The 25,908-nt window shown below is 41.9% G+C and overlaps 1 protein-coding gene and 1 long non-coding RNA gene across 5 annotated transcripts in view; one reads left to right on the top strand and one right to left on the bottom strand.

The window, feature by feature from the left end:
* The window catches only part of LOC6740008 (uncharacterized protein DDB_G0284459), a 56,245-nt gene that overhangs the window by 12,430 nt on the left and 17,907 nt on the right, over positions 1-25,908 (bottom strand). The window lies entirely within an intron of this gene.
* LOC27207680 lies at positions 23,543-24,526 on the top strand. Of its 3 annotated transcripts, none has more exons than XR_001600511.3 (3): positions 23,543-23,675; positions 23,734-23,999; positions 24,385-24,526. It is a non-coding gene; the product is annotated as an uncharacterized LOC27207680 (long non-coding RNA). The 3 variants fall into 3 exon arrangements; XR_001600513.3 differs by having other exon boundaries at positions 24,361-24,506; XR_001600512.3 differs by having other exon boundaries at positions 24,350-24,506.

Here is a 25,908-nt window from a genome sequence, read left to right as displayed (position 1 = left end):
TTGGGGGAACGTTGGGCTTTGGGCTGGGGCCTTGTCGCCAAATTGCAATGGCAAACACTTTGAAAGATGTCATTAAAATGGCTCGACTACCCACAAAGGCCTCCATATTCTTCCGTATCGCGCCCACTTCGACGCCCACTTACCATTGACATTTGATTTGACACTCGAATAGCTGTTTTCCGTACTCACATTTCGCGACGCGCCCCCAACCCCGTCCTATTTTACCACCCACATTTCCCACAGAGTTGGAACTCAATTTTCACGCTCGCTGGAAATGTGATTGCAGAAGGGGGCTGACGGGGGAGTAAACGATGTTTGGCCAGTTGATTGAAATATATGAAATATTCGAATGAGACGACACCGGAAACTGGGTCGCATCGATGCCGTTTATCGTTATCGATTTGCGCCGCTTTTCTGAGCCATTCTCCTCTTTTTGTTTTTCGTTCGGTGCTCTTGCTAATTGCTTTGCAACAATTTTGTTTTGTCAGCCAAGCAATTAGCAAATGACAAATGCCCCAGCCTCCAAAATCCCACTTTCGGTCGCCTGCAATTCCAACTTAAGCTGCTTAAAATGTATGCAACATGGGTCATAAAAATGATGACCGCCCACCGACCAAAAAAAGCGAACCGAATTGTTTACCTTGCATGTGGCAAAAACACATAAAATACAGGACAACATGAAAAGTAGGATCTTAAAATTGTCTGATATTAAATGGTAAATGGCAGTGTTTCATCAAAAATAAAAAAGTCTAACAAAAGTATTTTGTTTTTCTAATTTAATGGCACCTAAAAGATTTCTGAATTTATATCCAAATTCAAATTTCCATTTAGCTAGAACACCCTGTTGCTGAATAAATAAATTCCAGAGTGTGGCTTTGTCTGCCATGTGTCCGCTTTATTTGCCCGGAAACGGTTGCCAACTGTGGAAAATGTTTTTTTTTTTTGCATTTTGTAGCCATTTTTTGTTGGCCTATAGTCCTGAAATAAATCTACGCATGTTGTCACACACACGCACACACAAACAAGCAAACACACGCACACCAGTGCAGACAGTCACACAGACAGGGAAAAACAAGGATACGCGGCCACACAGACACGTGGTTAGAGCCATGTTTGTTTTAATCCATGCTTTGTTTCAAACCTCCATTACCCCCACTTGGTGCGTGTGTGTGGGTGTTTAAATGCCCCTTTGTGTGTGTGTGGGTGTATGAGTGTGTGTGTGCATGACGCTTAAGCAGTTAAGCACATTTCCATAGATTTTAAGGCGATTTCATTTTCAACGCCCATTTGCATAGCGACCAATTGGCATTGTATCATTTTATCATTGTATATAGTGCTGCTCAGCCTGTTGTTGCCCATTCAAACATGCATAAATACATGGTGGTATTATTAAGTTATGCTCTTTGTTGCCGCTTGTCAATTGATTGCGTTTATTTGCTCAACTTAAACGCTTCGCAATTGGCTTAGTTAGCAATTTGACATTTGCGAAAGTCAAAACGCCAACCGGAAATGCGAACCAAGTAAGTTCGCCAGGTTGATTTAATTTGTGACATTTCATAAAAAGGACAAGCTGCTTACTAAAAATGTAATGACATAGGTGTGTTACTCACATCACCATGGCTGTTCCTCATTTACTGCATCAATTACATATGTATATGAAAAGGTATTGTGCATAGCTAAAGTTATATATTCGTTCTCTTAAAAGGGAATGCTCTACACTGTTCTGAACGACCCTACGCCATCTCGCTTAAAAAGGGGGCGGGGCTGAAGCGGCCAGCAATATGATTAACTGTCGGCAATGGAGCGAAAATTGTTCCGCAGCTGCTGCTTCGTCTGAGTTGTTGCATGTGTTGCATATGTTGCTGTTGCATTTGCAGTTGTTGCATATTATTGCCTTGAGGGCGAGGCAAAGGCAAGCAGTGGAAGGGGCCATAAAAACAGATGGTAATCTGCGTAAGTGGAAGAGCAAGCAGGTGCTGCACCTTGGCCACGGAAATCAAAACGAGGAAATGGAAAATCTTAAAATGTTGCACAAGTGTTTCTGCATTTATGATAAATAATTTTCCGCCTAGGACTGCAGATTCGAAAATCTTTAATTTATAAAATTATTCTTAGTATCTTTCTCTTAGAACCGAGTGAAATATTTTGCAGCAAGCAAAGCTTTAACTTTCTTAAGAGTGGCTAATATTAGCAGTAGTATTGCAGCTTTTCACTTTCCTCATGTATATTCCCGGAGTCGAGGGAGTGGTAGCCTGTCAGTCGGTCCTAACAAGGTTAAGTTGAATGGAAACTAATTTGCATGGCGCGTGACTGTACCCCAGAGCCGCCGCCAGAGTTGCCAGAGTTGGCAGCGTCGTGTTTGTTTGCAATTAACTCGGCCATTGTTGTCAACATTGTTGCAATACCCACGCAGCGAGCGCTACTTATTTTATTTGCTAATTGCAACACTCAGGACGACAAGACGAAAGTGCTTGACAAGTTTAAGTTTGTTGCAACAGACAACGGCTGCGATTCACAAATATATATGTATATACCTGTTACTATTTATATACACAGATATACATAGGGAAAAATAGAAGGCCGAGCTGCCAGCAGAACGGCAAACAAATTAAAAGTGACGCATTTTCCCCACTTCTTCTGCACTCAAGTCCTTTCTTGGTTTTATTTTCTCCGCTGCCCAGTAATTCTGGGAATAATCAAGACGGATTCCTCTGATGCACCTGAATTTCCGAGCAGCAGAGCTAATCGCCATAATCGAGGGAGAATACAAGAAAAATATTTAAATTATTTTGCCGTGAATGTTTTGTAATAAACATTGTGTTGAAATATCTTAGAATAATAGGGAGGCGTTTTCGACTCTTTGTTGAAATGTTATTCACTGCAACCGATTAAGAAAAGGTATCTAAGTGAAATATATAAAATCTCTAAAATATACAATTTATGATTGCTGAGAAACAAGTTCATAAAAAAACTTAAAAACAATCCCATCTTTGCTGTAAAGGGTAGTTCGTTTTCCACACTTTCCAGCGCACTTGCTCACTTACTCACTTACTTTGTGCCTCTCAGCGTTTTTTACACTTTTCACTAGCTGCACTGCCATTGCAGTGGCATCCACATCGGCATCATTGGGGATCCAGCTGCATAAGCTGAAAACAAGAGGTCGCCGTGGGCGTGGCATTAACCCAAAAAGCCAGCAAAGCTGACGACGTTTGTTTTCCCAGGACCCTCGAGTTGAGTTGCGAAAATTGCGAGGCGAGGCAAAGCCGCGCGGCTTAAGTGCAGCCAAGAAAGGCAAAGGAAAACTCATTGCGGTGCTTATTATTTTTGTATTTTCGCGAGGAAAAATTAAGTTTACTGCTCAAGAATATTGTAAGCATTGGCTTACAGATCAAACTTTTGGCTTATAGATCGCCAGGCAAATGGTTATCGCATTTGACGGCTTAAAATTAAATTTCAAATGAATTAATTGCAGCAAAATTGCCCAGCAACTAGTATTATATCGGAATTCAAGTCAAAGTCGAGACTGATTTATTGCCATCAACTCTAAGTTTTCAATCCTCTCCGCAGGCCAATTATGCTTGCCAGCAGCCTGTCAAAACTTCCATATTTATCAACACTTTGCGCCGTCACTCAGTCGATTTAGTTTGGCAAGCGGTGGCTGCCATCATTGTTAACCATACCAGGACTTTAAAGGAGCAAAGGATATCCTGCGGCTTGGCATTACGCATTCATGCTCCGTTCGACATATCGATAACAGGCACTTAAGTGCAGGACTTAACGTCATGCATAATAAACTTTTGCCATGGGTGGCGAAAGAATGCGTATACGCATAGGCGGCCCTAGACCCGGCCACATATTTGCCCTCATTTGGGCCTCAATTAATAATGTCTTAAAGGCCAGATGGCCGTGTGCATAAACACATCCATAAATTGTTCAGCGCAATTACGTTTCTGGGCTTTTTGCCGCCGGCCCCCGAGGAGAATTGTGTTTCATTTGCTGTTAAATCTATAATGGGCACATTACGCAATCAAGCGGCAAAGCGACTACATCCTTTGGGATCCGTTGGGATACAACGGTTCCAAGGAGGCAGCAAATTGACAGATCTATGGGCCAGCCTTTGGGGAACTTCGCTGGCAACTCAACTTCATCTGGCCGCCCTGCAGTGCCACTCACGCTGATAAATGAACGAAATTGCCACATGCTTTTTACGCCATGCGACAGGGCTATAAATATGAAATTTTAATTAATTGAATGCCATTATGGAGTTAGCTTTTCGCTATCGCATGAATCACGCACGAGCACACTAAGCACTTGATTTCAAAGCGTATTTTCCAAGTTCCGCTTGCGGATTTAATTAGCCCGTAATTATGTGACTAATTGATTAGTTACTCACTCGCCAAATTGTGTGCATGGGGATGTGTTTCGGTAAATATATTATTTCATTTCCGGCTCACGATTTCATCTCTGTCGCGCGAATCTCGGATGGATGGCCGACAATTGGCGGACGGAAGGGCCATTGCAAATAATCGTAAATAATCGTGAATAACTGTTGAATGGGCAGCTGCAGCAAAATGGCGTCAACTGTCATTTCCGCTTGTCAAAGCAGAAAAACCAATATGGCGGCACTCTCACTCGCCGGCGTCGAAAAACCGAAGGCAAAAAGGTCCTTTGATTAACTGCTGCCAGACGAAACGAATGCAAAAAGCCACCACATGTAGCCAGTGTGTGTTACACACACACACACACACACACACAGATGCACTTACACTTGCACCCATGGATGTCTGTGTGTTTGCGGTATTTTAATTCGCTTGCCGCACATTAAATCAATTAATTTATGCGCATAACTTGATAGATTCTATTAAATACGATTAAATGCTTAAACAAAATGCATAATTGATTAATTGCATTTTCCGCCAACGTTGAAATATCTTTCAATTTTCCAAATATTTCCGCATTGCGGCAATTTATGGTCACTATTAAAATGAGCGAGTGTCGCACATCCGATGGATTGAAATTGATACGGTGGGCTTACTGTGTTCCATCTCGAGGGAATCCTTTTTTCCCTCCTTTTTCTGCCGCCACACAAAAGTTGCGGGGCTTAAAGTTTCCTCGGAAATAAAAATAAATGAAACGTTGGCCTACTTTTCGGCGCTTCGCATTTGAATTGCATATGAATCTGGCGGGGAGGTCAAGCTACATAATTCATATTCATAAGCAGGTCCAAGGATCTCTACTTTTCTTGCGGTGGTGACATCATTTAAAGGAATTTAAAGGAAAGGAAAATCCTTTTCAAAAAAGAGTACTTTTTAATACATATAATGTAAAGCTGCCAAGTGCGCTTTCCTTGTATAGAACTTTTCCAAAGGATAAATCCAATAAATTCACATCAAGAACGGCGCAAGCTACAGAAAAAATGCTTGAATCATAAATTGTAATTTAGAACTGCTTTATCGCCTGTCTGAATTTTGAAAGTCGCATTGGCCTGACCCCAGGTAAATGTCACATTATAAATATTTAATATTTCAATTATGCAGCCGCAAATGATAAATTTCAAATATATTCCACCCCCGTTTCCGTTTCCGCTGCAGCGACCCCAACATCCGCTCACACACACACACACACAGGCACCCACACTAAGGGCGTTGGAAGTGCGTACAATGTGGGTCACACGAATATGTCTCAAGCTGCTCGAGTTGTTGACGTTTTCAGCTGGCCCTGAATAATTTAAACTCAATGGGGCAACATAAAAACTGAAAATTGACCGCACTTAAAGCGGGCTGCGCACTAACACTACTGCCACTCAAAACGAACACACACACCTACGTACTGGTTTACTGGGGTACATAAAATACAATTTAAATATTTAATTGCGAGCACAATTTAAAATCGTGTTAAAGCAAAAGGCAAAGTAAAAGCCATAAAAAACGTGCCATAGAGCAAATTGTTGCCACAACCATGTTATTATAGTGCCCTGCAATGCGAAGGGTATATGCAACTTCCTCAACGCTAAAGAAAATTAAAAAATGTAAATTCAATGACTAAAGTAAATATGCATAGAAATTGTATAATCTTTTAAGCAAGTGCAACTACAATGTTTGTAAATTAAAATTATTTAAGCTTATAACCAATCTGAATATGAAGAGAATATATTGCAATTAAATATATAACTAGAAAAACTAGCATTAGATAGTTACTTACATATTGAAACAAATTCAAGTTTTAAGGACAATTACTCATCCAACCAACCACACAAAGTACTAATCTCACTTTTGAGCTGCCTGTATATTTTGTTTTTCTGTTTTTTTTCCTGTGTTTTGCTTTGTGAGCTGCTGCATGGCCCGTGGGCAAAAATAAATTGCATAACAACTGGGGCCGAGTTAATGAGCATTTTTAATGCAAATCATTTGCCCAGGGCCACACTTTACGCGTATGCGGGGTGACCAAAGGGGGGTGTTAATTGTCTCCTCTGGCCCTCGGATCCTTACACGACACGACATAGGACATGGAGCCAAGCCACGCGCACAAAACACATAATCAAATGATTGCCAGCTGTTGCTGTTATGGCGTTCTCACGAAAAAAATATGGAAGCCCATGGTCCCCGCTTCTTTTTGTTCCCCCTTGCCAGCCAGCCGCCAGTCAGCGCATATTCATTTAAATTTCAATTTATACTTGACTCGCTTTATGGAGTTAAGTGTTGGCAGGAGTCCCTGCCATTGCACATCCTTTCAACTGGATTCCCCACTTCCAGGACTCTGCACTCATCACCCGGATAGCTGGCGAATGTCTGTAATAAGATATGATAATGCCGCTGCATCTCTTGCCAGTTAATGTTGTGTGCATTTCAGTTGGTTAAGCTAAGTACCGCTCACTATGCATCCCCAAGTCTGTTGGCTGAGGATATGTGCCTGTATGTGTAACTACTATGCTCCCAAGTGAAATGAGATAACTGCTCTCATTTCTGGTGGCAGGGAATATGTTTCCTGGTATTTAAGCACAGCAGTTATAGAATCCATTAGGAAAGCCATAAGATACTTGTTATCAAGAAACGAAAAAGCTACGCAATACAAGGGATAATCATTGGCAAACAAATTTCATTTAATTTGGAAAACAGCATAAGCTTTTAGAACGCCAGTTGAAGAGAGCATCAAGTTGGCAAGGCAATCAAGGAAATTGTCAGCCAATCTCCAACGTCCAACGAGAACTACAAACCCTTTTCACGTTTTCATGCCCGGCAGGTACTCGATTATGATTCCCACAGCTCCCAGGCAATTATCGTTTGTCGTTTATCGATAGCCATTTGCCATTTAACAGGATTACAATTTGAAACATTTGTAATGGACAATAAAAACTAATTTCGTTTGACTGGCACACACATGCATAGAATGAGAAAACCATGGAGGGGATTGAACCACTTCTGATGGCCAAACAATTTGAAGTCAACAGATTTACCTATCCGTATATATGAACGGGTATATATGCCCATATATGTGCCATGCATTTTTCACAGCCCAAAGAAAAATCAGTTGGATTTCACCCAGTTTTTTGTCCAGGTTCCATGCCCAAGTCAGAATCCAATTAGTAGACAAAACAAAGTAAACAAATGCAAAAACAAGAACAATGACAAGAACAAGGAGCAGGACAAGGACAAGGACAAGGAGACGAGTGCAAACAGAAACGGATGGACACTTATGGGCCATGATAATAATATTAATTCTCCGGTTCGGGACACCACAGTGCGTATGAGCAACGTACGTGGCCACAGTGCACAGTATGAGCAATGCGATGGGCCAAGCTAAAGGAAGGGCTGCACAACTGAGAGCAGGTGGAAAATAGAAACGACAGAGACAAATTTCAATTAAAGTGTTGCAATAACAACAGTTTTGTGGCAAAGGAAATTAAAGGACAAACACGTGTGCTCGACACATACCCGTGTTGCTCGCTCCCTCGCTCGCTCGCTCTTCGCCCATACTGTCATGTGTGAGTGAGTGAGCGAGGGCAACAACAATTGACAGCAACACACATAAAAGCTTTTAAATCTTAATAAATCTTGCATACAATTTAAAAAACACCAAATAAAAACGAAAGCCAAAGGAAATAAAGCAACAGTCGAGGTAGAACTTTTCATGGGGGACTCCTTGTGTCTGCATCTGTATCCGTGTACCCGTGTATCTGTGTGCCTGTGTGTGCCGGTGTGTGTGCGTTTCCGCTTTGCAGGCATTCTTTTTGGCAACTGCCATGGCAGCTGAAGTTGACACGACACCGTGAGGATGGGGATCCTTCCGACAGTCCTCCGTGCCGTGGCCCAAAAATAGCAGGCGACTCAAAGACATCGCGGTTGCATTCTCGTACTGTCACAGCTCGGATTGGGATTGTTTGCTGGCACACTGAGCGAAAAACTCCGCTTAATTCCAGTCTACCTTAAATTGTTGTTGAATAAATCATCTAAAAAGCATTTTCCCAAATGCACAGACAGGCACAATATTTTCGCGCAGTGCATGTGTATATAAGCCCCCGGTCATGTGTGTTTGCGTATCGCTCACCTTGGCAACATCTCGTAAATGTTGAACTGTATCTTGGGTATTTTCAGTCGTGACTTTCCCCCCCGTCCGCCGAATATTCTCCGCTTGGACTCATCAGCGCAAACATAAATATTTGAAATTTTATGCAATTTTTTAAGGTTGAAATCTCAATAAAGAATATTTCGGGGTAATCCCTCGTCATGGGTAAACAACTCTTCTTATTTTGGTGGTGGTATGATTGTGTGCGTGTGCGTCTCAGTTCGTGTATAAATTTTCCGAACTAACTGCGTCACATTTTGCATAAGTGATGAGATCGATTTCCGTTGATGTGCGTGATGGTGAAGAAGCAGAGCTTTATAAGGAGGAAAACCCCATGAAAAAAGGGGGGCATCGAACGTCCCCCCTAAAGTTTCCAAGAGAAGAATCTGAGGCTAACGAAAGTTGCCAAAGATTGTCAACAGTTATTGCTAGTTGGGGGCCACAAAAGTAGGTGGGGTTGGGAGTGGGGTTAATACAAGGGGAGGGGGTTGGTGGTGCTGTTAGCTCCCTGAAAAGCGGGCTCCTACAACAATGTCTTCGTGTGTGCAGCAGCAAGCACTGGCAGCTGAAAATAAGCCAAAAGTGCCATAAAATGTTTGCACAGACTTTTCCGGGAGTGGAGTTGGTTTTTTCATTCCTCTTCCAGTTTTCCCCCCAGCTTCTCCGCTTTTCCGCCATGCCCTGCGCCCTGCTTATTTACGTTTTTACCGTTTTTATACACGTCTTTTATTTGGTTCTTGGCGGGTCCAAAAACCAAGCTAAACCGTAATTTTTCTTCATCTTTTCGTCGTCCTGTTGACTTTTTGCCGACTTTGTTTTCCTTGCCAAGCGAAAGAATGCAATTCAAGAGTCTAAAGGGTGCCACAAATATTGGGGAAAAGCCACAAAAAGAAAACTCAATAGTGTTCGAAATGAACATATAACTTTGACAAGATTTGTGGCGTTGATTCGGAAAATAGTCTGTTGAAAGCCAACCCATTACAATGCGCATTTAAAATGGAGCTTTAAATTAAATTGGTAATATTAAATTGAGAGCACATCCCAAAAACATGACAGCAAAATTCATTAAAAATATAAATAACCACAAATTGCGGGAAAAAAAAACAGGTAAAATCCTACGTACAACATCAAAATGTTAACTGTTTAAATTGGATTTAAATCATAACGATACACACACAAATCGCTGCTTAAAACGAAATTAAATCCTAATTGAATGTTAATAACGCGCATTTGAATTAACTTAATCAGGAGAAATGTTTTAAAACATATGTACCTTACTTGCCAGCAAAGGAAACCCGAAAACTTGAGAAATCGGAAACCATATATTATGCCACTCAGCATTGTGAAACATACGAAAACCCCCGAGTTATTAGCGCTGATTTAAAGTCAAATAACTCAGTGCTTCTACGCTGGGAAAAAGCTTAAAGTGTAATTCAAACCGACATGGCGATAATTCATCGGATGACGAAAAGGAGGGGAAGTCCCTTTGGGGCAAACTGTTGCTTTTGCTTGTTCGGTTTATTGTTTAATTTCAAGTGCGACACTAACGGCAGCTTCCACTTGCCACGCATTTTGTGCGGATAGCCGGACCCACTGAATCTTGTATGATTAGAGCACTAAACTGCAGACACAGTGGGGTTAAGAGGGGGTTCCACGGCGCTTCGGCGGGTTAAGGGTGGCTGGAGCAGCACACATGACACATAAAAAGCAGCATGGAACTGCCCTTAACGAGCGCATAAATCTTTAACTGCCCCACCCACCATTATCCCCCCACAAACACACACACACACACACACGAGTGCATGTGCTTGTTTGTTTGTCTTGTGCAGTTTGCTGTTGTTGGTGGGCCAGTGTTTCGGTTGGGCGGTGGGTGGCGTTTAGTGGGTGGTGCCACTGGAATTCTGCTCCTGTGAGCTCAACAAGAACTTTGCTTTATTTGTATTCTAATGCCAGCAAAACTAGGACTTGATGGAGAAACTAGATGGCTAAGGTGGAGCAAAGGATCTTAGGTACCTTAACTAAAATCATATTACCTCCTCAACAAATATAAACTATTGTTTAAACAATTTAACTAGCAAGCGAAGAAGAATCCCAACTTATCCCTAAGCAGGATGTTTTTATTATCATCTTAGATATATTTCAAAAATACTTTTGAGTATTTCCAAGTCGACTACTTGGCTTCAGTCCACATCTTATTTACTTTTTGCCATTGCACACTTCTTGGCACACCATTAATTTAATATGCAGCGCAGTAATGCATGCCTACCCACACATACTCACATATACACACATGAGTGTGCGAGTGTGTGTGAGTGTGGGCATGCAACTTTAAATGCTTATATAATTGTGTTAAGTGTCATTTACACTCGTTTTTCCTTCCCCTCCCAGCCGAAGTTTTGCTCCTTTGCAGCGCCATTTTAGCGGCAAAAACTTTTAGCTAACATTTTAATTTATGTTCTACTTGCCACGCCCCCATTCGCACAAAAGAGGGGCGGACGATGCCGTGCTGTTCAGTTCTCGAAATTAGTTTTAGTGCCGAAAGTTGGGGAATGTCTTCATTACGCGAAGATAAACGCCGTCATTCATACGAGCATATACATATACATCTCTGAGAACACACATACATATATAATTGTGTCTCTGTGTGTGTGTGTGTGTGTGGTTGAGTGCTTGTATTGCTGCTTTTCTTTTTGGGATTTTCTTGGGTTTTCAGCTTTGGCTTTTAGCTGGCTCATATTTCCCTATGCCATTCTTGTCTTTATAATGCTTCCCTACTCTATTATTTTTCCTTTTTATTTTCAATGCCTTTTCCGCACAGAAAGAAAAATTTGTTAATTGTTTAAGGATATTTGTATATATTCAGGGATGAAAGATATTTAAAGGAATACGAAAAGTGGAACCAATAAGTCGGGGAAGCCATTGAAATAACTTGCTATTTATTGTTGGCTAAAATATATTCTTTCTTCTTGGTTTGCATTTTTTCTTCGGCACTTAAAGTTTATACAATTTTTTCCCGCATGTGACGCAAATGCCAGTTGCATCAGTTTTTTTTTTTTTGTGGGAATAAAGAAGGCAAATCGCTCAACTCTAATAAGAATTTGTTGGCCATGTTGTGTTGCCATTGGCAGTGGAAAGTTGATAAGTGACTTATTGAAAAAGTTCCCTGCTCCAGAAAGTCAGCGAAGTTCACTGGCAAGTTCATAACTTTTCTACGTTTTTTAGCCAGTTTCTAATATTGATTCCCAGCGCTTTTAAATGGCTGTGTCGTTTATCTTGTTATCCTTTTATGCTTAGTTAATGAACTCCCACAGGAAGTATACAGATTTCTGAAGTAGCTGCTTAGTTTTTATATTTATCCCATTTCGAACAATGGAAACTTTTCTTATTTAAATCCTTTTCTCTTTCCATCCACTTTTGTTTTCATTTTCAATCCCATTCTGCGATTATCTTGGCAATTGTTTCTGCAGGTTGCAAGTTGGGAGGGCAGTTAAACAGCATTAGGCCAGAACTCTTGGCTCTCTAATTTGTTTCGCACATAAATTAAAAGGGCAAGGTAATAAATAGGGGCTCATTAAACACACACACACACATAGGCGGACTTAAACAAACCGGAAGTGACAGCGCCAGAGAGATGGCCATAAAATGAACTTCCGCCGGCGAAACTTTTTCGCCGCCACGCCCCCGGACAGCCGTGCCCACTGGCCAATCGCTTATTTGCCTATGCAAATTGTTGTGCACACACACACACACTTAAACGGCGGACAACGCAACCGCTAATTACAAATCCAGCCTTGTTTCATCCTTCTTGCTTTCGCGCTTATACGTTTCTTGTGTAAATTTTGCATTAATTAGCAATTAAAATGCATAAATTACTAATGCCATTAATTAAAAATGCAGCAATAATATATTTTAAACTTGTTATTCAATGCTCACTTTACTGCGATCTACAAGCATAACCCAAAGAACTTAGTTGAGCAGGAAAAGGATTTCATGTTTTAGTTAATCAAAGGGAGAAATTTACTGTAGGAGCATAAATAATGTGTTGGAACTATTAGTCACAAAAAGTCATTTATTTAACCAATGAAGTCCCAGTTGAAAAGCCACTTTTCTAAATTTATTATACTCTTTTTAGTCGAGAAACTCCCCGAAATCTAAACATTCTATAAGAAATTTTCTACGACACCTTACACATTGTGTGCTGGCCAAACTTCAATTTGTACTTCTTAGTTTGCCCAACAATTTGTTGACTGGGTTAAGCCGAAACAATTGTTGACATATGCTGATGACTGTGTCCATGTGTGGTCTTCTTCACCTGTGTGCGTGTGTGTGAATGGGTGTTGGTTAAGGCAAACACCGGCTAATGTACACATCACCTGTCTGTGTGTGTGTGTGTGTGCGCACAATATACAACCCATTGATGCTAGCACACACAAATATGCGTTTATATAAATTACAATTAATTGAGTACATTTCAGTGAGCCGAGTCGAACCGAACCAAGTCAAACAAGTGAAGTGGTGCGAAATAATTTGCTGCAACCCGATGCCAAGGAGCTGCTGGATATCCGGCAGTTGATGATAAGCAAAAACTAATTAAATGTTGTTTATGCAAAATTAAATGCGAAAACGAACATTGCGCATACGCCCGGTGGGACCGAGTCAAGTCGAGGGGAAGCCGAGATCGTTGGCAGGCAGGGCAATGCGAAAGGCAGAATGGAAATATACTTTTGTCACGTTCATAATTACATAATGTATTATGCAGATTTTGCATAACAATTTGGCAAGGAGCAGGAGCCATTCCAAGGAATCCCCGCGGGTCCTTTCCCCTTCTCCTTCGCGCAGATGCGGAACAAGGGGCAACTGTCGACAGCAACACAGTGCAAAAAAGTGCAAAAGTACTGTGCTAATGGCTGAAGAACTTCCTCCTCCATTTCTGTCCTGCTTTTCGCCTTATCTGTGGGCGGAGTTAACTTCACTGAGGTTAGGAGTGTGCACAGCCACAAAATAGGGAAAAATCGGAGAAATACGAATTAAAATGGTATCTATGCTAATATTTATCATATCTAGCTGTAAAGACTTTAAATATTTAATAAAAGTGTTGCAAGCGCCACAAAATATTATCATTATCATTATTATTATCAACCATTTTAAAATTTAACACCACTTTAATGACCTTCTGCACTTGCCAGTGTTGGTTCTCCCCCAAACTTGCAGTGTAGGGCTCTGCTCGTAATGGCAGGTCAAGTGGGTTTGGGCCAGAGGGCTGAAAGTGTAAACGAAGTTGCAGCCATCGTCATAAGGCACAACTTAAGGCTGGCTTACGTCACGTAAGGCGATACTCCTGCTGCTCCGTCTTTTAATGGGACTGCAAGTTATGAGTAGTTACGAGCAGTGAGTAGTGAGTGGAGCCACCGGAGTTCCAGGGGAGTTAATAAAGAACCCAAGTACCATAGTCTGCAATTGCCAACGCGAAGATGAGCGCGTAAAGTGCGTGGCATTAAGTTGCAAATGGAGTTAGACCAATTACTACTTCCACTTGATTTGAAAAGCACAGCTACTACATATTACCACCGCATACTTCCTCAATATAGTATGCATATGCATAGTAGATTTGACAATTGTGCTTTCATAAATTTAGCTTGCAGAAGAGGGAAACTTGTTTGTATGAATAAAAGGCGGGAAACATACAGAGCCAAAGGTGTTGCAATTTTAATGCCGGGTAAATGCACAGCTTAAAAATTTCGCATGCTCATTTTCGGAACCCATTTCGTTAACGGCATGCCCTCACGTAAGGGATCATGGCCAGCGTAACGTAAGGGAAATCGTGGGGGTGAGGCAGAGGGGAGCAGGGGGGTGGGCGAATAAAACGCCAGATTTTCATGCAATTTGCATATTTTTGCAGCCAGCAACTGAAACTGCAGCGAAAAAACACAGGGCAAATCGAGGCTGAGGAAAGTGAAACGAAAGCAAAGCAACTCACGACAATTTTGTCGCGTTGCCCAACACTGGTCGGCAAAAAACGAACCGAAAAAATATACATAAGATATAAGGGGGAGCGGCAGGCAAAGTGGGCGGCCATGCATATGCAAAAAGTGCAGCAACAGCAACTGGAAGAGCTGGTAACAAAAAAAAAAAAAAAAGAAAAAAAAGAAGTGGAACTACAACTACAAGGATGATGATGACGCCGCCCACGTCGTGTCTTTGTTTTATTAAGTAGTTCTATTATTTTTCCCTTTTGCCGCTCCTCCACAAAAGCAACAACGACAACGTTGCCAAGAAGCAAACTTTGTGTTTTGTTGAAATATTTTAGGCGGCAGCAATTTCTTGCACTCCTCTCGTTTTTAGTACCCAGCAATCGTTGGACTTTTGGGGTATATCGTGCTCACACACCTCTTTCATTCAACTATTTTAAGATATAGGTATGCACAAGTAAATTAGTAATTGGTTGAATAAACCATTTGTTAAGTTATAGAACACTTTATGGTCCATTGAAATGGGTACTTTCAGATCGACACACCTGCTATGTCCTTCTTTCTTGTTATTTGTTCTGCTGTTGTTAACACAAAAGACAAAGTAGCACAAATTTCCAGCCAGGGGATTGGGTGGTTAGTGCTGCCAGGGGATCGTCCTTTTCGGTGGGCGGGCGGCGCCCAGTGGGTGGCGGCTGCATCTTAGACATGCATGCCACTAGGCTGCAAGTAGAATGGAGCCGAATGAAAGGGTTTCGGGGGCGAAGACACAGAGTCAAGAACAAAAGAATCAACGCTTAACACAATTTTTGCCCACCCATTCCCACGCTTTTGAGTCTCTGGGTCTCTGAGTCTCTGAGTTTTCCGAGCCTTCCATTTTTCCATTTTCTTTACTGTGTTGGTGTGCTGGGCTGTTTTTTCCCCTTTTGGTGTCACCGCCAGAAATAGTGTTTGTCCCACTTGGGAGGCCTGTTCCACATGTTGGCTAAGGACGAAAAAGAAGGCGACACGAGGATGTCGCTGCTGCCTCTGCTTCTGCTGCTGTTGATAGAATTTATTTAGTTATGCACACCTTCATTTTAAGTCCTTTTACGTGTTACACGAATACACTTTTAAGTGCATGTGTGCATGCAGCACAGCCCCCCTGAATTTTCCACCACCCTCGGCCGCGAAGTTTTCCCGCAACTGCTTTCGGTGTCACTGAAATCAGAGCTAAAAACAAGGAGAACAAACGTTCCGAGGAAACCCCCAAAGTTTATTGACATCTTGGCTGGCAGACGAGACGAAAAACAGCAGCATGGCATCCAGATATGTTACTCCATTTCATAGATCCACTTTAAAGGAGTCTCTACTGTACCATTATGTGTATACATATTTCAGATTATAAAAAGTGATTTTCTGGGCCTCTCTAGCGTTAATTGGGGAAAGTGAATAACGAGTCACGGTCAGTGGGGAAAATCCGAGCAACTGGGCAATTCTGTATACATACATATATATGTACATATATATGTAAATACATATATACCACACATGGAAGCGGTTATACTGGCGAATATACGTGAACGAGGAGCCCAGATGAGCGTTCATAATGTGTGCTTAATTATCGCAGAGATATATATTCCACCCACTCACACACACAAACACGTCCCTTTATATCACTGACCATGAAGGGGGCGCAGCAGCGTGGGGGTCAAATGGGGGCGTGGCTGCAACCTGTGTACAACTTTGTTTAATGTAAGCAAGTGTTGCATGCAAATATTTGCTCCTGGGGTGACTTTCACTCCCGCCCACAGCAAATGTTTAATAATTTAGTAGGCCATCTAGCACCCCGCATGAGATTCGTATTTTCAGTTTTCTTAATTGCTAAAAATCACATATGTGGCATTGCGGTTGAGGTGACATTGGTGTGGCACGTTGTTGGCTCCTCTTTCCGCCGACAGAGGGCGCTTGACTTTGATTTTTGCCGGTCACTTTTGGGGCAACCGCACAGAGCCCCAACCAACACACACGCACACACAAGCACACACACACACACCGTTTGAAACTTTTCAAAGAAGTTTGTTTAGCTAATATTTGGGAATTAGTTCAAGTGGGGTTCGGGAATTTAAGAAATTGTGCCAGAGGGGGGGTGTGTCTTATGAATAAGTTATGCCACAAATGCTTCAATCTGCTTATTGTTTACGGGATCGAGGGACGAGGTAGGCCGCACGGCTTCCTCTTCGGTTCAATGTTTGGCTCAAATATTTGCTCATTAAACATTCAGTGGCCTGTCGGGCAAAAGTTTTGCTCCTGACTGCTGCAAAATCAGGGAAATCGGGGAAATCAGGGAAAGGGGCCCAAATGGAGCGGCCTAGCAATAAGGAAATTGCATTCAAGATTTATGGCTTTAAAATCGGTCAACTAATGCTAACTTAATATATATGCTAACTAACTAACTAATATATAACTTTATATATTTCTATTTGCATTTTATTACCTTTGCTTAAAGGTACATACATACTAGAACCAAATACAACCAACTGCTATTTTGGGGCTAACAATCTTGACCAGATGTTGTCGTTTCGGTTACTAATGTAATGGAAATAATTCTGACATCGAGACGAACCGAAAAACGAGATATGCTTATTTATGAGCCAAAACTCAGACTGCAGAAAACAATGCCAACAACGATTGCATAAGCCGAGGCGATTTTCCACTGACATCGCTCTGCTTTTGTAGGCGGTTCAACTGGCTGGCTCAACTTGTGAAAATGTGGAAAATGCTCTGCTCTGCTCTGCTCTTTCTGTCCCAAAAATCCCGCTTCCATTTTGGGGGTTCCCCTGTGTGTGCATGTGTGTCTGCATGTGCATGTGTGTGTGCACAAAAACCGTGAGCAACATAAACAACAACAATAGCAGCAACAAGAAAGACAGCGGCATAAACAACTGACGTCTCTAACCGAACAGAAAATACGATACTGTGGATGCAAAATGCATTATTTCAAAAGTTAATAACTTAATGAGTACGAATGCAGTGCTAATGAATATATTTTCAAGCACTAGGATTATTCTGAAAGCACAGATATCACTAGTGTTTTGAGATCTCGCATAAAACTGATTGCAGTTTCTTGATTTGCCACCACTTAAACTGAAAGAATTATAAGACTGGGCGAGTATTTAATATGCAAAACCTCGATGAATTTGCCAGTGCTGGCAGCCGTTCTGACCCACTGTACAGTGGAGCAACGAGCGGGTAAACCGCATGCCAAAAGCGGAAGTGGCATTGTTAAGCGGTTTATGTGCCACATGTGCGTCTGCCTGCGTCTGTGTGAGTGTGCTAGCATTGGTAGTAGTGCCCAGCCTCCGTCTGTGTTAGTGTTCGTTTGTGTGTGTGTGTGTGTGTGTCTGTTGCCATGACTACGTCTGTGTGCGTGTGTGTATGTCTGTGTCTGTTCATCCGTCTCCCGTTGTTGTTGCTGTGCGTTTTCATGCTAAGCACGTATTTCCGGCATAGTTTTTGCACTCGTTCTAGCCGCCTTTCTCCTTTAGGCCCGGTTTGTGTCTCCATTTGCGTGCGTTATGCCCTCGACCGCACTGATTCGGTATAACCTTTCCCAGTTTCGGCAGTTCGCCGCACAGTTTCCTTGGCTGCCATTAGCTTATCCAGTTTGGGCATTTGGCTTCGGTGATTCCAAGTTTTGCCACAACTCGCATCAAGCGTGTATTTATGATGGATGCAGGCATTTTGCCTCGGCAAAGTGCATCGAGCTGCTAAATTGCGCAATGATTCCCACTGACTTGGCATGAGTGGATTTCCCAAAATAAAACCGACGAAGCCATGCACAGCGAGAAGAAGTCACCGAAATTGATTTCTTTCACCATCCAACAACAAATAAGCAATGAGAAAATAACAAATTCAGCTTGAGAAGATTTATGCATCGTACTTAGAAACTTGAACTCAATGTTTGAGTTCATAACTATTTCTTTCTGTGTAAGGAGCCCTTCTCGGGGCGAGCGTGTTAGAGAAGAAAAGTCCGTCATCAAAGTAATCTTGCCCCATCGAGCAGCTGCAATTCATTGCACGCCCGAGTTCAAATATAACGCATACGCCACGTCTGCCCGTCGAGGAGATAGAAGTATAGTTCGAATTCGGAGCAAAGGGCATAAACAGCCGCATAACTGTCTGGATGAGTGCCGAATGCCATAACAATAAATCGCAGTTGATTCAATTGATGGAGGGGAGTCGAGAAGGAGCTGAGGAAGCCAGCTGCTGAATCCCCTTTGCACTAACTAAATTCAAACACTTAACGCCTTCTGGCAGATGCCAGCAGATACCCCTTAACCCTTGACCCCTGACCCTCTGGCCAGCGTCCGTCCACTTCTGACATTCCGCTGAAAGCGAAACAGACCGGACGAAAAAACGAGAGGAAATGAAAAAATGCCGAACCGAAAAAAAGAAAACAATAGGGAAAAAATCCACTCAATATTGCTTGCAGCTGAAGCCCTGAAGTAGAAAATAAAAAGAAAAAACCCGTCCAGACACAAAAGCCAAAACAGAAAAGGCCAAGAACAAGAGCAAAAAGCTAACATGTTCCAGCAGCACTATAATGCGCAATATAATGATATACTTAATTTAAATATATATCAAGCGTTTAAAGCGATCTTTTGGTGAAATGTATTGCATATTTCGACGTCCATCTGCATATATGCAATCATTTATATAATAATTTAATTCTTATTCAACATGCAACTATAACTGAAAAGCTGCCAAATGTTCTATTGATTTTCAAATATGTAATTAAGTGTCCTGTTTTTGTTTTAGAACTATATCAACCACCGCTGCTGTGTGTGTGAAAGGTTAAGAGTTTTCATCGCTTTGGCAGGACTCGAGGGAAATATATGCCCTCGAAGGCAACCGAGAGTTGAACAAATGTTTTGCCCGGCGGCAGAAGTTGAGGAATGGAGTGGATTCTTGCTCTACAGGGTAGCTGAATAATTCTAAGCTGATTTTTTATATCTCTTTCAAAAATTACACAACCCTAGTCTTTTCGAAACCTATGCAAATGCAATATACTCAATATAATTGGTTGATTTCTTGTAGTTTTGCTTGAGATCTTTCCCTTGGCAACTGCACTTCTCCTCCGCTGTATTTATCGCTCATTTTAAACGTGGCACGGCAAGACAAGTTCTTTCGGGGTCACCACTCAGCCGGCGGTCACCAGAATACCAGAGTTTAGTGGAGCGGGGAATGGCGAGGCGGAGGAAAGAGCGTGGAAAGGGGCGTGGGAAAGTGTTTCCATGTGTGCATGTCAGCCAGTCACTCGACCAGTCAATTAGCAACGGACGCTTTTCAATTACCGCCCCGCAAATCGAACAGAGGCAAACTTTCCGGAATGGAATGTGGCCGAGAGAGCGCGAAAGAGCGGGATGGCATCGGCATAGAGTTGGCCAAATCCGAAATCCAAATTTACATTTGTCACCAGCTATGTGGGCCAACACAATATGGGCCAGGCCGTTAAGTAATCGGAGGCTGTTGAGGAGGTCATCGGCTAATGTCCTTGCCCCTTTGTTTCTGTATCTATGCGAATTATGAATCCTTTTGTCCAAACACCAGACCCCGCCCCCCTTTTCCACCATCAGCCCCCTTGGCTGTCAGGGGAAATGCGGGGTCGGAAAAAGCCCTTCGAGGGCGTGGCTAATGCTGATTGCACACAGATGGCAGGCATCGCAATCGGACTTGTGTGTGGTGGCAACAAACGTTGTCCAATTTCGAGGAAAAATCCATTGCGAATCCCCAAATGCGACTGCACTGATCATCCATTTTCGGTTGTGTTTAGTTGGCAACTTTGGTCATTGCAATCAAATCTATTAAATTATTGCAAAGTTTGTACTTAAAGCTTATGTTTATGATATTAGGATTGCACAGCTAACTAAATTTGAATAATTTCAAATATTTTGTATTAACTTGCTTGCATTTCAGATTATTAATTTAAAGTGACCAGCGAATGCTTGTGATGGAAATGGCGAACATCATATTTTTATTCACACCTCACCTTTCAACTCGCTTTGTTTTTTTGGGAATCCCTTCAGCGTAATAAACAACCAATGGGCCCGCCAATTTTCTCATTAACCCATTACAACGGCCAATACTTTGTGCGTCATTTTAAATTGGGTTTTTTATTTTTAAATTCTTTCGGGGTAATTCAATTACGGGCGGGGTAAATCCCTTAATCATATGAATATTCATTATGGCTGGCCAAGCGTGCACATATAGTGTGTTGGCTGGCGGGGAGCGGGCGATTTTCGTAGATGGTTTTGATGGAGAGGGGCTTGATGCAGGGCGGGGAGGGGGTAAATGGGAAAGTGGGCGATGCATCGATGCAAATGCATTTACCACACAACTTCCGCCGCAATGGCGGACCATCGACAAAAAGACGGAAGTGCAGATTTCTGACAGCTCATGTGCGTGTGTGTGTGTGTGCGCGCGTGTGCGTGTGCGTTGGCAAGAGGACAACATCCGACATGAGCGTATCTTTAGCATTGTCTGCTGGTGTCAGTGCAAGATACTCCACTCCACATTTTCCCCATTTTTCGTTTCGTTTCGTTTCGCCTCTGCATCTTGGTCTGCAAATTAATTGAAAATTTTCCTACGTGCAGTTGTGTGCGTGTGCCATTCGTGTGCGCCAGTGCGGTTGTCTGTGTGAGTGCACACGTAGGCCACATTAATGCATGTTTTACAATCGCACACGCCCCGCAATTTCTTGCCGGGCCAACTTTTGGGGACAACTGTACTTAATGACACTCGCCATAATGCATTTAAAGCATTCGCAATTTTATTGCCAACCAAATGGGCAGGATAATGCCAGGATAACGTCCAAATGAGAGCGTGTGTGTGTGTGTGTCTCTACTGCCTTATTGAAGGATCTCAGGGCTTATTTTTGGATGGACAGCCAAGGAGCTGCGCTAGCAATTTCAACTATATTGAATGGAATCATCTGAACGTGACTGAAAACTAGTATTTTACGTCTTCGCATTGAAGACATATGCTTGCTCCTGCAGATTTGATTTCCTTCCATAAAATTGGACTGTACGAACATAATTTCACATAAGTATGAGCATAAAATAATGTTGAAATAACTTCAGACTGTTTTAATTAATATAATTCAATCAGTTTTAAGCGAAAAGTTCTCCATTCCGTGCTAGTAAAAGTGAAATACATTTCACTTTTAAAAGACTTAGTCTCTATGGAATGTGTTAATGTAAAAAAAAAAGAAAACGCAGAACAAATTACTATAAATGGTTTAGGAATCCAAGTACAAATTTTCCTGCCGTTCGTTAGGGCATTTTGAAAACTTTTCGACCATTTGCCATTGCAATTTAATGCGGCATTTAAATGTCAATGCGAGTCCTGTTTACTACTTCCGTTATTGTCCTTGCCGTTTGTTTGGCTCTGGTTTCGTTAGTGCTCCTCGGCCAGATCGTTTGCATGGGCAATAAAAAAGTTTTCCCCTCAAAGCACGTGTCCTCCGGGAAGAGGAAGTTTTTACGGCCAGGCCAAAACAGCAAGAGTTCACAAGCCGATGATGGCCATAAGGCCGAGATACAAGAAGGATAACGAACACCGGTGCTGCAATTGAATTTAAATGAAAAATCCATTTAATTGCTTTAATTAATGGCACCCCACTCTTGAAATTGGTTCTGTTTAAAGGCTTTTTATCTTGTTTTCGGTGCGACCATCGAGGAAAACACCAACAACATGTGCCCTGTATAAAGGAAACCACTGAATTTCAATTGAAAATCGATCAGTCAATGTGTGTGTGTGTGTGTATGTGAGGCTGTGTATTTTGGGTATATGTACATATGTGTGTTGTTGCTTGGCTTAAACTTCCGTTCGGCGATGAAAATTATGCTATGAACTTTGCATAGCTTTGCCCTGCTATCTCTTTCGGCCCCCTCATCAGCTGTCTCACTCTCTGATGGCTATCGCCATCGCACTCACTCTTTTTGAGTGGTTTTTCGGTTTTTGTGGTTTTGATTTAGGCAGTGGGTTAAAGCGTTTCTTGCATCCTTCTTTCCCTTCGGCAGATAAAAACAATGCCCTGTCTCCATCCCTCTCATCCGACATCCACCTGTCTCCCTCTATGATTCTAGTGCATCGAATTCTGTCTGTGTGAGCAATTGTCGCGTTTATTAATGGAACCGCCAACGTTGTTCTTCTATCTCGATTGAGCCATGAAAAATGTTTCGAGTGCCCACAATGGATAATAGATCCACTAAAAAATGCACCGAGCTACAAATTCAACAAGGTATGCCATTCTACATTTGAACTTCAATTACAAAAGTTGTACGTAAAATTCTGATATTTTTCTTACTAAAAATCAAGATAAATTTTTAGCCCATATTATCATTCTTTTTAATGGGTTTTTAGTTGTAACTTCGCAGAATTAAGACTCACGGATACGAAAAATACGGTTTTTTGGAGCTGACAACCCAACCTAACGACCCATTACCCATTTTAGAGGATTTGGTAAAATTGATTTTTTTCAAAATTTTCACTTTTTTGTAAGGGGTTACATCACGTTTTTTTTCGAAAAACGGTAAAATTTAAAAATTTTTAACTGGGGACGCCACGCGATAGGAAATTAAGCAACGAATTCAACAAGGTATGGCATTCCACATTTGAACTTCAATTACAAAAGTTGTACGTAAAATTCTGATAATTTTCTTACTAAAAATCAAGATACATTTTTTGCCAATATTATCGATATTTTTTAATGGTTTTTTAGTTGTAACTTCGCAGAATTAAGACTCACGGATACGAAAAATACGGTTTTTTGGAGCTGACAACCCAACCTAACGACCCATTACCCATTTTAGAGGATTTGGTAAAATTGATTTTTTTTTTAAATTTTCACTTTTTTGTAAGGGGTTACATCACGTTTTTTTTCGAAAAACGGTAAAATTTAAAAATTTTTAGCTGGGGATGCCACGCGATAGGAAATTAAGCAACGAATTCAACAAGGTATGCCATTCCACATTTGAACTTCAATTACAAAAGTTGTACGTAAATTCTGATATTTTTCTTACTAAAAATCTGGGTTAATATTTTTTGATTATTTTGGCTTCTAGTCGACTGAAATTTGAAATCGGATAATCTGCCAATTGGCTGGTAGGTTGAAACCCGGTTATCAAAACGGGCAAGTGCAATAACAAAAGTTAAACTGCAGTTTAAACCAGCGAACAATTATTAAGTAATAAGCGATTCGGGTCAGGGCGATCATGTGGCACTCATGAATCATGCAGACACATTGGCCGCACCCCTGTTCAATTCAATTCGAATGGAATCGAATCGAATCCACCGGCAGCCATGACTTGAGCAATTATTGACAAATTGCGGGCGGAGACAAAAGCGATGGGATGGGGCAGGGTGATTCCAAGTTGAGAATCGGGAATGGGAATGGGAATTACGTATTGATGGCCCTAAATGCTGACGGTAACTACATCGGGCAATCGCTTCATTACACCTCAAATCGCCCACACATACACATACACGCAAACTCATACACGCATACACACACACATGCACGGCGAACACAAAGTCATTTTCCCTGTCAATTGGCCAATCCATTCAATAATTCAGTGCGTGGCCCTAACTCAAATAGTTGCCGTTGCCGTCTCGTGTTTCTGTTGGCTTTATAAATCTTGGCTTAACCCACAAGCTTGAACTTTGGCCGCAGCTTGTTGACCTTCTTTCGGCGCTCCATTTTTTCGCCCACTTTATTTTTCTTCGGTGCCTCAACACCTTAAGTCAAGTGAAATCAACTGTCATGCAGTTTAAAACAGTTTACGCTCAGGCGTTATTTCTCACCCCGTTACAGACGCAGCTTGTGTGCTTTTCCCCTCCCCACCTTTCTACTGACGCCGAGGTCGTAGGTCATGGTGGGGGATGGCCACTTCGTTCTCTCATGGGCGTAGCGACAGGAAATTTAATTACAAGGCAAAACGACGACGATATCACAATATAACTACGAGAGATTCAAACGCACATTGAACAGATGCACAGACAGAAAAAAGGATGGCTTTCAGGCACGAGGATACATTTAGAATTATCATTCTATCAAATTATAATGTTACGCATTTATATTTAAGTACCTGAGGCTGGAATAAATATATATGTATTATCCTAATAATTTAGTTGACATTTTGGGGGTGACACAAACGCCGGCGGTGCGATGGCAGTTTCAATTGTCCCCGGGGATTTGGCCTTTTATCAAGTGGGGATTTTCCGATATTGGCAGAAAACTACGATTAACATGTAAAGGATTTTCCGGAAAAGGGTGGGGGGTGGAAAATCGAATGACTCTCGACTTGAGCTCGGTTTTCCGCTTGCACTTGGCCACTTTAGAGCGGGAATATTCTATGTTTCATATGCCAAATAGTATGTCGGTAAATTGTGTTTAAATTGCAAATTGCTACAATGGTGTTGCCAGTTGACAAAACCGAAATTCAAACTGGCAGCCGCAATGATAACAAAAGTGGAGCCGAATGGGGGGGAAATTGGTTGAGAGGCACTTTCCCTCGCGCACCGCAGCCCCACGCTTTTTGCAATGGCAATTTCTGGTCTCGTTCTCATATTTGTAAATATTTGCATTTTTACGCTTGTCGCCCACTCGAGCGTGTGCAATCGAATTGCATTCGCACACACACTCACTCAACCTCTCACACAGACACACACACACACACACACACACACACACCCACACAGATCTGTAGCAGACTTTGTCTGTGAGTGTGTAATGGCGTGCGAACAAGATATCCTTCCGCTTTGCCACCCCATTTTCCAGCCAAGAGGAAAGCAGCAGCGGGGGTTTGACCAACATTTAAATGGACGCTTAGCTCGTTGGTAGTTGGCCGGGAAGGGGGAGGGGGTGGGTGGGGTGAGAGTGGTTTTAAGGGGAAATGGGGGCTACGAGAGGAAAACATGCCGGGAAATCGTAAGAGCGGCGCATCCCATAGATACCATTAAAATCGGCTGGGGTGCAGCCTGCTGTTTCATAAAGAAAATAATAATATGAATATTTCGATTTAAATTAAATTAATATTGAAGCTATGATCACGTTTGTTAAAAAAACAAAAAAGTTATCTGTTCTTTAGCCCATTTTATGTTGTATGGTGTCTGTTTAAACAAAGCTGCATTTGGTTTTATACCGATTTGCAAGTGACTGCACACAAAAGAGAGTGGCAAAATGTTCCATGTAAATTGGTATAAACTGTCCAAAAATTCCGCCTATAAACCCTAACATTGCACATTTTGTGTAACCAAACTCTTTTTGGCTTACCATTGTTCGCCAACCATTAATTTGTAATTTCGTTTCATTTTATTCGAATGCGCTCGCCTCGTT

This window comes from Drosophila simulans, chromosome X, assembly GCF_016746395.2.
Source record: "Drosophila simulans strain w501 chromosome X, Prin_Dsim_3.1, whole genome shotgun sequence".
In the NCBI taxonomy this organism is placed as follows: Eukaryota; Metazoa; Arthropoda; class Insecta; order Diptera; family Drosophilidae; genus Drosophila; species Drosophila simulans.
The sequence above is the reverse complement of the archived record's forward strand: the minus strand, read 5'-3'. Positions and strand labels throughout refer to the sequence as shown.